This window comes from Suncus etruscus, chromosome 9, assembly GCF_024139225.1.
Source record: "Suncus etruscus isolate mSunEtr1 chromosome 9, mSunEtr1.pri.cur, whole genome shotgun sequence".
Lineage (NCBI taxonomy): Eukaryota > Metazoa > Chordata > Mammalia > Eulipotyphla > Soricidae > Suncus > Suncus etruscus.
Genome location: NC_064856.1, coordinates 100,744,329 through 100,758,272, shown reverse-complemented (window position 1 = coordinate 100,758,272; position 13,944 = coordinate 100,744,329). Strand labels below are relative to the sequence as shown.

Sequence of the window (13,944 nt, the reverse complement as noted above, 5' to 3'; positions counted from 1 at the left end):
ATGATGTGGCTGTTATAGCATGTTACAAGATGCTTTAATAATTAAGTTATCACTTTAATGCTTTAATAATTAAGTTATCACTGGAGAAAACAGTTGAAAAAAATGACAGCATTTTATTTTTCAATAATTATCTCTCAATGGAAGAGTCTTTTATATATGATCTCATGCTCAGTAAGCTTTAAATTTTATGAGCATGAATATAAAATTTCTAGCCCCATCAGAACATTCACTATTTAGGTAACTGTACCCTGAAGGGGGAAATTTATATCTGGTTTAATTTTTACAAATGGGCTTTTGTTTCCCAGTAGCCCTGTGAGTTGAGAGGAGATGCAGCCTTCTTAGTGGACTTAATACCTGTAGAGGGGTCACTGGTGGTTATTTCGGTTTATCTTAAAATCCCTTTGCTCTCTTGAATGGCTAATTGCAATTTAGACAGTTGTTTACTTGCTTTTTTATCCACAGGGCAGTAACTCAATTCTGTTCTGTTTGTTTGGATTGACTAAGTTAGAGATGAGTGGGAGGTCTCAGCAGGGGCACTGGGAACTTTTATGTCATGAGATTATATTTTAGAAGCCAGAAAGAATGAGAATCTTAGGCACCTGTTTCAAACAGGGCTGAGGGACTATTTTCATCCTGGCTGTGGTAGGTACCATCTTGAAAGCAAGTTGGTCTCTGAGATGAAACTTAAATTCTGTTTCTTATAGTTACTAACCTTATTCTTCACCTATCCAAATTTCTATTGTACATTGGAACAGTATAACAGTGTTCTAGACTCTGGAGAGATGATAATCAAGGAAACCAATAAGAATTCTGTTTTCATTTAGTCCATGGTTTAATATAGCCAAAGTATCTAGAAAATTGCATAATTGTTAGGAGAAAAATTAAAAAACAAGATCATGGGACTGGAAATGTATTTGAGAGGCTGAACTTTAGGAGGGATGTTCAGGCACAATGCAGTGAAAAGTCAACATTCCAATAAAGATCTATGGTATGTAAAAAAGTCTGTATAGCCAATATCTTGGAAAATATAATTCCAGGCAGAGGAATGTAGAAAGGGCAAGAATCCAGAGGCAGAAGCAAGCATAGCTTGTCAAAAAATGGCAAAGAGACAAGGAGAAGAAAATAAAGTGCGAATGATAGAGTGTTGAGTTCTTGGGTAAGAAAGATAACAGATCATCGTTTATCTGATGACAAAGCACTGAGACATACAGGAATTCAACTTAGAAGTTATTGGAGGTTTAAAAGTAGAAGGAGACAAGATATGACATGATGCTTTGACTCTTGTGTAGGGTATAGCTTGTAGGAGGAAAAAGAAGTTAGATGTCTAGGATTGTATCCATAGAAATGCTAAAAAGGAATAGAATTCAGATATATGTTTTTAAAATAATTTTTATTTTTCAGGATATATTTTTAAAGATATAGGCCAAGTTAGAGGCCATGACTGATATAGAATTAATGGATGTGGGAAAAGGTAGAAATTTTCAATCTAGTGTGTTTGAGTTGAATAACTGGAAGGATAGGCTCAACATTAAATTCAATGAAAAATACCTCTGAATGTTTAGGGGGGAAAACTGGAAATTTGTAATAGGTAAGGTAAGTACAAATTGAGTTATTTATTAGGGATTCAAATAGAGATATAGAGTGTTGGCTAGATATGAATGTATAAACTAAAGGGAGAGGTCTGGTTACACTTAATTTAAAGTAGAAAGCAAGTATATAATAATATGATATGATATGACATGATATAACATGACATAACACAACACAAAACAACACATAACCTAACATATATAACATAATACAACATAATATATATAATTAATATAATACAATACAATAAAACATAATACAATATACTATAATAAAATATAACATCATAACATCACATCACAACACAACACAACATAAATAACAAACATAAATAACATAAATAACATAAATAACATAACATATGCTAAGCATATAAATAAAATGTAAGTCCAAGAATTGAACCCTTACCTAGAGAGTATTATGCTTAGTGAAGTTAGAGGAAGAGATACCAATGCAGAATAATCTCTCATATGTGGGATATAAAGAAACATGATGGTGGAATAATTGAAACCCAAAGGCAATAGAAACAAAGGACATGAGAACTGATATTCAATAAAAAAACAAGCCCCTTAAAGGGGCTAGAGGATTGGATAGGATGGGGCTGTGGAGAATGCCTATAGCAAAAAAAAAAAAAAAAAAAAAAAAGCATTCAACCTGGAGGAGGAAGTGGTTCTGAAAGGCATTAAAGTGTTATGTCCTAAGCCCTCTCAGCAACAGTACTGGAAACCACAGAGCAAACATTTATATATTTAAAAAATGCCACTAGTAGAAGCAGACCTAGGTGGGAGGCAAATGGGGGACTTATTGGTAGAGGGAAGTGTATTGGTATTAAAACATTGTATGCCTGAAACCCAATCATGAATAACTTTATAATTCCAAGGTGACTAAATAAAAATAAATATTAAAAATATTAAATCCTGTGCTTGCTTTGGCAGCACATATACTAAAACTGGGACTATTATAGAAAAGATTAGCATGGCCCCTGAGCAAAGATGACATGCAAATTTATGAAGCTTTCCATATTTAAAAATAAATTGAATCCTACAACTTTCCTTTATAAAGAGACTTATTGTGGAACTAGAAGACTAGGTTGAACAAGAGTTAGATAAGTAAGAACAAAAGTCATCTAGAGTAGAGGCCAAATGCCCAAGTGAAGAGAGATAAATGGAAGTCAGCAACTGTATGTAAGGTCAGGACTAAAGATTGACCACTGAAATTAGTCCCATCATATTTTTGGGGACATTTCTGATAAAAATATGTTTGTAATAGACTTAAACAACAACTGGTGGCTGGAGGAATTGCATAGTGGGGAAGTTGCTTGCCTTGCACATGTGACTTGCTTGATTTGAATCCTTGCACCACCGTAAGGCTCCCCTTGAGCCCGCCTTGTGTGATCCCTAAATGCAAAATCTGGAGTCCTGAGCACTGATGGGTGTAGCCCTCAAACAAATAAGAAAAACACTAGAAGTTTTAATTGGGGGGGGCACCCAGTAGTGCTGAAGGATTATTCACAGGCCTGTGCTCAAGGGTTACTCACGGCAGGCTTGAGAGGGACCATATGAGGTGCCAGAGATACAACTTGGGTCAGTTGTGTGCAAGGCATTTGCTCTGCCTCATGGATTATTACTCTGCTACAGGGGGAGAGAATTTTAAACACAGAGCTTAAAGTCCAGAGCATTATTGTCACTCTTTCTTTTTTTTTCTGATTAAAAACATATTTTTTTCCATAATGGCTTACATATCTTTCACAGTAATATTTTAGATACATATTAACATTGAGACAGGGGAATACCCATCACCAACTATGTCCTCCCCCCATTCCAGTTCCCTTTCTACAACCCATATACCCCACCATCACCCCCTGGGCTCCTAGAGTAGGTGGACCCCTCTTTGTCTGGCTTACTATTAGTGATCACATATCTGTTTGGTCCTGGAACCCTTGTTTCTCCTTCTATTTAAGAGGCATGTGGTTTTGTTTGACGGCAAGAAAAGCAATAGAATGGGGTACAAAATAAGAGGAAAAAAAAAGAAGTCAAAAGTCAAATACGCTGAAGATGGGCTGAGTCTCTCTAGAGGCTTCCAACCTCAGTTTGAGAGAGGATGTGAAAAAGGTAATTGAAATACCACAACAATACAGAAAAAATTATCGAATTAAATAACCGGTGAGCACTACAGCAATAAAGATAGGCACCACACAATAGTCTCAGTTCTGAAATCAACTCATGCTCGAGTGCAAAAAGAAAAAGACAAGACAAAATAAAATAAATAATATTGGAGACATCAATTGTAATCTCCACACCAAAATAAAGACGTCAAAAAATTGATCAATCGATAAATAAACATGTGGAAAAATGATTGTTTTGTGCTTTTATTTTTCCTCCTTTTCTTTATCCCCCTGCATAGGCACAGTATTGTCACTCTTTCAATGAGTTGACAGAAAAGTGAAGAAAAAGAATGGGAACAAAGGAGATTGTTAGTTGTTATATTGATATTGATAGAGGGCACTAGCTGGAGCCTGAGCGATAGAACAGTGGTAGGGCGTTTGCCTTGCAAGCTGCTGACCCAGGACGGACCTAGGCTTGATCCCAGGCATCCCACATATATCCCTAAAGCCAGGAGCAATTTCCTGAGTGAGTAAGACAGAAGTAATCCCTGAGCGTCACCAGGTGGGGCCAAAAACAAAAACAAAAACAAAAAAAAAGAGGGAGCCAACAATATAAGAGACAGAGGAAAATTAAAAGAACATTGTTTTGACTAGGTTAAAGGATATAAATAATAGGTTGGACTTAAAAAGGAGCATGTTTGTGAGAGCGATACAAGGAGTTAATGATAAATGGTCAGAGAGACAAGTGAGTAGAGAAAGGCTGTGGGTGTCTTTTAAAATTTTAAACATGTAATAATCAAATTTGTTAGTGTGCATGAGTGGAGTAGCAGTGCTATGTATTTAAGGAGAGAAGAGTTTAGATGAAAGTAGTTGTCTAGAGGATTCTAAGGAATACAGTACGGTCTACAGAAATTGGGACTGTTGAGAACCAGTAAGATGGTGTGGGACCCGAAAAACCAAGTTATTATTTATTTATTTATTGGACTTGAATGGTTTCACTGCTGAGAAGCCAGTGAGTTGACTAACTTAGAATTGAAATTCAACCAAGTGAGTATGATGAAGCAAGAGAGGGATAATGCAAATGAGTATTGTTTGCTAGGGGACAGAGATGATGGCTTATCAAGAATTTGAATAAGAGAGGAAAGGAAATGAGTTACTGAGGAATAGTGAAAAAGATAGTCAAAGAGATAAAAGAATCAGGAGCAGCTAAAGAAGTTGAGAAAGGGGATGAATGCTTGAATTTGTAGCTATGTAAGAGTGGCAATGGGCTGATTGTAACACAAAGAACCATTAAAATATCGGTCATAAAGGGAAGGCCAGGATACTGAAAGTAAGACTATATGGAAGAATTTTCTTTGGTGATACTGAGATACTTTAAGCCAATATTGTATTGGGGACAATGGATGGCAATACAGAAGTTGACATTTGAAAGAATTGAGAAATAGGGATTTGGATCTGGACAGACAAGAGAAAGTGACAGGCAATATAAAGAAATAATTTTTTTGCATGCTATTCAAAGCTTTGCTTTTTTTGGTGAAGGAGAGAAAATAATAGAAAATATCAATAAAGCAGTAAGGAGGATATTTCCCCAACTCCTGTGATACATGAAGAAAATAGAACAAACATTATCAGAGAAGACTGAAGGGTCCTCAAAAACAGAATCAGGTTTCAGTCAGAGCAAGAAGGTAAAAAGAATTTTAACAGAAGAGCTTGAGCATTGGAAAGTTTACTGGTGATAGACTTTGAGTTCTAGAGTCATAGTGAAATGATTTTAAGAGAGGTGGGCAGAAGACAAATTCAGAATATATGCTTTAGGAATCAGATTAGGAGATTGTTAAGGGTGGTGTTGAAAAGCATCTCGATTTTATGGGGTGACGAAATGGAAGGGTTAAAATGTCATATGATTGATATTAAATGGCTTAAGAGTACATTGCTTGTTGACTCATCTGAGTTGGATTCCTGGCACCCACATATGCTTCTCCTAATTTGCAAAGAATGAGTTCTGAGAATAATGAGGTGTGGTCCCAAAAACAACAGAACAAAACAAAAAAACAACCTCCTTTTAGTGGGACTGAAGAGGACAGTACAGTAGGTAGGATGCTGCCTTGCATGGAACCAATGCAAGTTTGATTGTCTTCACCTAATATGGTTCCCTGAGCACATCCAGGAGTAGTTTATGAGTGCAGAGCCAGGAGAAAAGCCTGACCACTGCAAAGCATTACAAAACAAAACAGAACAAAACCAAAACAAAATATAACCCAAAAATATAGTGACTACAAAAAGTTTTATGTAGATCTGATGCCTAGTCTTTTCTTCTTTTGGTACCTATAATATCGAGTGGGAAATTTTGAGTAAGAGCTAATAAGACGAACTCAGAATTGTGTCTTATTCCTTAATAAATAAGACTTTATTGCTGAGGTTAATTAATTAATTTATTTTGAACTGGGATCCTAAGCCCTTTTCAAGATTTCTCTGCAGAGCTTCCAAAACCTGAAAGAAACAAAACAAAACAGTGGCCAGCGATGCTACCAGTTTCCTAGATGCCTCTTGCTTCCCAGTCTAGATTCAAGAAGTCAGGACTGAGTTCAATTCTGGTCTATGCTCCAACTTTCTATCTCCCATATCATGTCTCTTTTGCCATTCCTTCTCCTACTTAATTTATATAGAGAAAACAGATTTTTTTTCTACTGAGCTGAATAACCTTTGGGAGGAGAGGGATAAATGCTTCTGCCAAGTTCTGAATGCCTGTTTCTTCTACCTTTGTAAACACAGTGCTGTGGTTAAGAGCTGCTACGTTTAATTACCAAGAAGGACAGTAGAACCCAAGAGAAGGGTGAGATTTGGTGCCAGCTTTGGGTTTGAAATCCTGCCTACCACCTCCTGGCTCCATAATGTAAGCAAATGATTTTAATTTTAAGCCCAAATTTAAAAAGAAGTCTTGATTAAAGGTGTGCAATTTTAATCTGTGATTCATAATAACCACTTTACATAATTCTCAGCAGGATTTAATAACATGGGCTCCTTCGAAATCTCCTTTGGCTTTTGTTACTCTACATTTTCGTGGTTTTATTTATACCTTATAACACTTTGCTAGTTCCCCTACTGGCTTATTCTCTGACACATATCATATGTTGGAATTCCTTGATATCTTTGGTCCCTAAGCCACTTAAAAATTAATGTATTCTATATCATTACTCTACTTTAGCTCATGCATGACTATTAGATACATTCATAACCTCAAGCTCTCTGAACTTTAGAAATATAATATATGAATATGTACAGCATTGTTACCTGAATAGGCCAAAGACAGCTTAGCTTCAACGTTGTCAAAAACAAATGAATTATTTCTCTTTTCCTATACTAGGATTTCTTCCAGTACTTCTGATATGACTTGAGGTCATTTGACCTGTGAAATATTCTTTTTCTTAAAAGAAAATATTCTTTTTCTTTACAATACCCTTGTTGCAAGGTTGTTCCATACTACAGTTTTTTTTTCCACAGATAAAGTTGTTAAGGAGACTGAGTGATAGTCATACAATGTACAACAACCTGTACCAGTGTGCATTTCCCACCATCAAGAGACATTCTTTTTTTCTCCTCTTTTTTTTTTTAGCACAGCCAGTGCTATATCCTGCAGTGTCATCCTTCTAAATCCAATTCTTTCCTTCTTCCTTACCTCTCACCCTCACTCCAGCCTGTAATCCAGTCACTTTACTTTACTACTGAGATTTCAAATTCCTTCACTTGGAGCTGTTTGCTCCTTTCCTCCTCCCCTCCCTTGTTGTGACACTGTTCTTCTCATAACAAAACCATTTTTTCCAGTATCTATTTTATCTTTTTTTCTTTATACCCAAGTCCATATAAAGAGCAAGAATCATCTTTTCAACACCTGTTCTGAACATGTTGTTCTCTCTTCCTCCAGTTCCTGACAAGTCAACCTCAATAAAATAAAATCATCTGAGAGCTCTCTCTCCTCCTGCCTGTGGAACTGCTCTTTGCTCTAATACTTCTCTTGCACTGCATCTCCCACATTACTCATTTTCTATTCAGACATACAATACCTGGACTGTATCACAGCTTTTCTCATCACAAACCATTTATACATGACAATTCTTCTCTTTCAAAGGATTTCTCACATTCAATTAATGTTTATTCATTTGTTAGCTCTCAACTAGATCAGATTAGATCATATAAATTCTACTATAACTTTATGCTACTGTATAGTTTTGAGCACTTAAAGGCATGCATAGTTCATGTTTCTTTTCATGATTCCTTCATCGCTATCTATGTATGCTTCTAGAATATACTTCTTGATGACAGATAATAGCACGCCTTTTTTTTGATGAATATTATACCCTTGGGTTTGGGGGAGTGATTGACTCATTAAAAAGAATAATAATTTCCTATGAACACTTTAAGGTGACTGACATTTTTATTATGTACTTTATAAACATTTTATTTTTTATACTATCCTGTGATGTGGGAATAAGCAAATTATCCACTTAGCAAGTAAGAAAACAAAGCTTAAAATGGTCAACAGACTTACTCAAGCCCGATGTAGCAGGCCACCATCAACTAGCTTCCTTTTATCTACAAAGTCTGTGACCCTAATACTCTTGTTCTGTTGTCTCTAATGTTCTTCTGTGGTTTATCAAGAGGTTATTTTTGGGGGGAAGGCCCATACCTAATTATACTGTGAACTTTTTTCTGGCTCTGTTGTCAGGGATAACTTCTGGTAGTGATGGGATTGAAATCGGGTTGGCTGCATGTATGGCAAAGTATTTTCCTTCACAGTACTATTTCTTCAGCCCACCTTCTGAAGTTTAAAATGCTCTCCTTTCAAGTGAGGTGCCATAATTAACCCTTTCTGCATGAGACTTGAATTGTTTCACTCCTACCCCTTGATGTTGCTTCTCTTTTCCCTTCTCCAGCTCCAGCTAATTATTTTAACTCTAAGGCTATACAGGATTGTTGTGAAAATTCTATAGAGTGCAACGGATATTTAAATAACAACCGTGTACTCTGTAATATAATTGCAACACCACCCCCTTTCAACTTTTTAAATAATTTTATTTTAGCTAAGCCATATTAATGATTATTTATTTGTTAGCATATTAAGTTGCTTGTTTCTATTCACTTTTTTCTAGCTCCATGCCCATTACTATTATCTTCTCTGCTGCATGCTAATATCTCTTTATACTCAGCTGTGTAAAAATTCATGGTATAACTTCATGAATTTGAGACAGGTTGTCTTGGCCAGAAGGAAGATGAATTTGAGGTTAAAAAGTCTGCACTGACCTGAACATTCCAAGAACAGTGCTGCAGACATTCATAACAGATGATGACATGTTATCTCATCTTGCAGTAGACACTTCTCTTTCAAGCCCAGGGATATTCTGATGTGGGAATGATGAGGTCTGTAACTTTCCCACTAAGAGGTGCAGTAAATCTTCCTTGGACAATAGGAGATGCTTTCCCTGTTTTTATCTTTCTAAACCTTTATGTCTTAATGGGTATTTAGGACTGTCTAGCTATCTAACATTTCAATTGATGGAGGAAAGGGAATATTCACTGTGGATTTGTCCACTTCTACCCTACCAAAGAGATGGATTTGTTGAGTCATGTGTCCCCATCACTGTTCATATATTTGGGGTGGGGGACAGGCAACTATTTCTAAATGCTTAAGAGGGTAAGGTAAGCTATGGACAGTGTCGTAATCATGTTTTCTAATAACCCACATGGGTCTATGTGCTCCTTCCCACATTTCAATATATGTGTATACACACATGAATATATATGCACAGATACATACAACATGTTACATAACTCCAAAGAATTCAGGTCAACTCAATTGTTGCTTTTGTCTATCAGCAGTAAATAATTCCTTCTGGAAAGTTCAGTCACAACGTATTGCTGGCAAATTCTCAGTCTTCTGTTGTTCACATTTCATCTCTTCTCTTTTCCTAGTCTTTCTTCCCCTTCTCAATCTCTCCCTTGTTTCTTAGAAGATGGAGCTTTCCATCACGGGGTGTTTCCTATCTTGCATCTTTAAAATTTTATTTTTGTAGCTTTAAACTTTATTTGTTTAAAACCCTGTTTTCTACTTCCATTTACTTCACAAGCATTTCAAAAAAGTGTTTTTAACAAAACTTAAACTGGGGTTTTGAATGCAAGTTTTTATGTTAGAGAAATTATCTGGTGTTGTAAGTTCTATTCTCATTTTCTTTTCACTTGGCAAAATGGTTTTTTCATATAGAACTGATTTAAAAAACTTGTTTTTCCTTTCAGTAAAATTTCTGATGTTAGGCTCCCTCTTCTGGACTTGTAAGGTATTCGCTTATTATTTCACAATTGTAATCAAGATTGTGGTTTTGCAATTAAACATTTATTTCTCCATGAAAGAAACCAAGATATACAAATTTTAGTCAACTCTGAGACCTGGTATAGCTATTGAATTTCATTTTTCTCAACAGTTATTATACAGAGTGTATATAATATAGAGTTTAAGCTATGTATCAGACACTTGTAAGTGCTTCATGTCTATTTAATTCATTTGATTCTCATCATCGCCTTACATATTAGAGAATACTACTCTCTTAATCATTTTTGTTATTTTGCATAAAGGAAAATGAAGTTTTGGAGCATTCAATTAAGTTTAAAGATTATGTATTATGTTTAAATCATGTTCTTGCAAAAACACCCTTTTCAGTTAGTAATGGTGATATTAGTATTCTAGCTGTGCAGGTTGACCCCTCATATCCTCTGTAGAAGCTTGTAGATGCCAAAAGATCAAGACCGTTAGTGCTAGATCCTTCTACTCAATAGAGCTGGCTCAATTTGTTAATTTTCTTCATCTGGGGGGGTCTGTGGTGGGCATTTATTTATGGATTCTTTTCACACTCATTTAAGAACTTAGAACAATAATGATTACTTCAGTTTTTATAGAACTGTGTTTGGGGAGTTCTCAAGAGGATGTGTATTTCCTTGGTCTCTAAATGAGTTTGGGTGGGTGGAACCAGGATTGGAACTCAACTCAGATGCTTTTAGCTTTCCAACACATCCTGTGGCCATTGACAGGGTGCCCTGAATTTATAATCTTTGCTAATATGATTACACAAGTTTTTTTTTTTGGGGGGGGGGAAACTGAGGGGAAGGTGGTGGAAAGGGTTTCTTTTAACTTTGATGTGGTTCTATGAAATGATCTCTGGCTTGATATTGAATGATATTGCCATGTAGGAATTGGAGTTACTTCTGTAGAAACAAAAGTCTATTCTTCCTTTTCCTACTCCAACCAAAAATGGCACGTGCTCAATAAAAGCAAAACAAAAAAGAAAAAGCACAACAAATGTAGCATTAGACAAAGAATTAGGTTGGTAACTTAAAATAATATATTCTCCTTTATTCCAGGTCTCAGTTGGGTTAAACTCCTTTTTGGAGCTAAAAATTCTTTCTGAAATTGATGTGGATGTCAGGCAGATCCATTTCTTTTCAGTAGTAGGACATATGCCTTTCCTTTAGATAGCTCTTTCTGTATCTCTTTATCTCTCTCTCTTTATCTTCCTTCTTTCCTTCCTCTCTCCCTCCCTTCATCCCTACTTCCCTCCCTCCCTCCTCCCTCCTTTCCTTCCTTTATTCTTCCCTTCCTCCCTCACTACCTTCCTCCAGTCCTTCTCCTCCCTCCCTCCCTCTCCCTTCCTAACTCCCTCCCCCTTCACTCCCTTCCTCCTTCATTTCCTTCCTTCTTTTCTCCCTCCTTCCTCCCTTATTTCCTACCTCCCTTCCTCTTTCATTCCCTCCCTATCTTCCTTCCATCCTTCCTTCCTTCCTCTTTTCTTCCTCCTTCCTTTCTTCATTCCTCCCTCCCTTCCTTCCTTCCTCCTTCCTTCCTTCTTTCAACCCCCTTCCTACCTCCTTCCCTCCTTCCCTCCCTCCTACTTTCCTCCCTCCTTTCTTTCCTTCCTTCTACATTCCTCCCTCCTCTCTCCCTCCCTCCCTTTTTCCCTTCCTCCCTTTCTCCCTCCCACCCTTCCTACTTCCCATTCTCCCTATTTCTTCCTACCTCCCATCCTTCTTCACTCCTTCCCTCCCTCCTTCCTTTCTTCCTCCTTTCCTACCTCCCATCCTCTTTCACTCCTTCCCTCCCTTCCTTCCTCCTTCCTTCCTATCTCTTTCTTTCTTCCTTTCTCCCTTTATCTCTTCCTTTCTCCTTCACTCCCTCTCCTTCCTCCCTTCTTCCTTTCTTCCTTCTTCCTTCTTCCTCCCTCTCTTCCTCCTTTACTTCCTTCCTCTTCCCTCCCTTTTTCCCTCCTTTCATCCCTTTCTCATTCCCTCCCTCCTTCTTTCCCTACCTCCTTCCCTCTCTTCCTTCTTCTCTCCCTCCCTCCCTCCCTCCCTCCCTCCCTCCCTCCCTCCCTTCCTTCCTTCCTTTCTTCCTTCCTTCCCTCCCTCTCTCCTTCCTTACTTCCTCTCTCCTTCCCTCCCTTCCTCCCTCTCTCCCTCCCTCTCTCCCTCCTTCCCTTCCTTCCTCCCTCCCTCCCCTTCCTTCCTTCCTTCCTTCCTTCCTTCCTTCCTTCCTTCCTTCCTTCCTTCCTTCCTTCCTTCCTTCCTTCCTTCCTTCCTCTTTTCCTCTGTCATTTGGGGACACTCTTGGAGATGCTCCGTGTTCCATACTTATTTCATTGTCTCCTCCTGCATTGCAATTTTGTTTTTCCAACGGTTTATAGAAAATTTTATCATTTTAGTAGATTAAATCAGATAATACTCTCTTGGATTAATTCTGAACTTTAATTGCTTCTTTAAATTTTTTTTATGAACACAGCAGACTCACAGGTGTGGAACCCCAACTCATATACATGGGGAGTTGTAATGTAGGGCTTGTGCACCCAAAGATGGGAATCCTGGATGGACACCCTAGAATTCTATCTGTATCATCATTTCAGGTCTGGTATGAATTCATTATGGTCCAGATGCATCCATATACTTAGACTAAGAGAAGAAGATAAATTACCTCTGCAGTATTGAAATGCATAACTGAAATGAAAATTCTAGGTCTTCAACCTTCTCTTGCAGATCTCTTCATAATCATTGCTGGAAAAACTATTGCTGAACCTTTCTTTCCTTATATTTTAGCACTACATAGATTCTGAACTTGCAGGAACATCTATGTTTTAATCATCACTGTGGCTCTCCCTTCCAACTCCCAATGCCTTTTGCAGACAGGTATCTTGGAAGCATTTTCAGTGTTGAGGGAGAAAGTATGTTGGTTGGTATTTAGGAATTTGAAGGCCAAACAAAGCTGATCTAATAATAGTTAATACCAAACCAAGAGGGATTCAGACACCGAAGGAAGCCTTGCAGGACTTTGATTAAAAATTAATAAAGTTCCCATTGGTGACAATAGTCTCTCATCTTCCAACCAGTAGCTGTGACCTTTAAGAGCTAAGAGTCGCCACAGGGACCTGTTCTATAGGGTTAGACCCCCTACTTTTTTTCGCAGCTGAAGCCACTTATGAGTGATGGTCATGCTGGGGCTTGTGGAAGAGCAAAGAACATTAAAAATGTCAGCCGGGGTGAGGGAGTTAAAAAAAAATGTCAGCCAATGACCTCACATGGTATTCTAGGGACAGTCTGCCTGTGGTACCTAAGAGGATTTCACTTCCCAAGTTTTAGGATATTTGAATAGGTTTTCTTCCTATATTTGTTGTCCTGCTTTATTAATATGAAATATGTATCTAAATTGATGGGTCACAAAATAGTCATATGGGAAGTACAAATAAAAATATATCATAACTTATTAGGGACTATATTTTTGGGCCCTTTATGTGTTTTGGGGACCACAGTAAGCAGTTATCAGGGATTTCTTATTTTGTGCTTGGAGTTATTCCTTGCAGTGCTCAGATGTCCATGTGGGCCTCTATTATTAAACTTGGGCTCCTAAATGTATAACATATACTTCAGAACTTTGAATATTTGGATACCCAGAGACTACTTTTTTGTTTGTTTTTGTTTTTGGGTCACACCTGGCAGCACTCAGGGGTTACTCCTGGGTCTATGCTCAGAAATTGCTTCTGGCAGGCCCAGAGACTACTTTTTGATGAAAAAAATTTTTTTTTGAAATTTGGATACTTACATAGTTTCTTGGTAAAAATCCTGTTTCATGGGAACCATCAAAGTATAAAATATTCCTTAATTCATATTATCTGAAATAAATAGCAGACCCATAAGCATAATAAGATAGAAACCATTAAAAA

At 37.3% G+C, this 13,944-nt stretch overlaps 1 non-coding gene across 1 annotated transcript; it reads left to right on the top strand.

Annotated features, from left to right (window-relative positions):
- Positions 1-2,509: 2,509 nt before the first annotated feature.
- On the top strand, positions 2,510-2,617 carry LOC126019946 (U6 spliceosomal RNA). The gene has a single exon (XR_007499549.1). It is a non-coding gene; the product is annotated as a U6 spliceosomal RNA (small nuclear RNA).
- Positions 2,618-13,944: the final 11,327 nt, after the last annotated feature.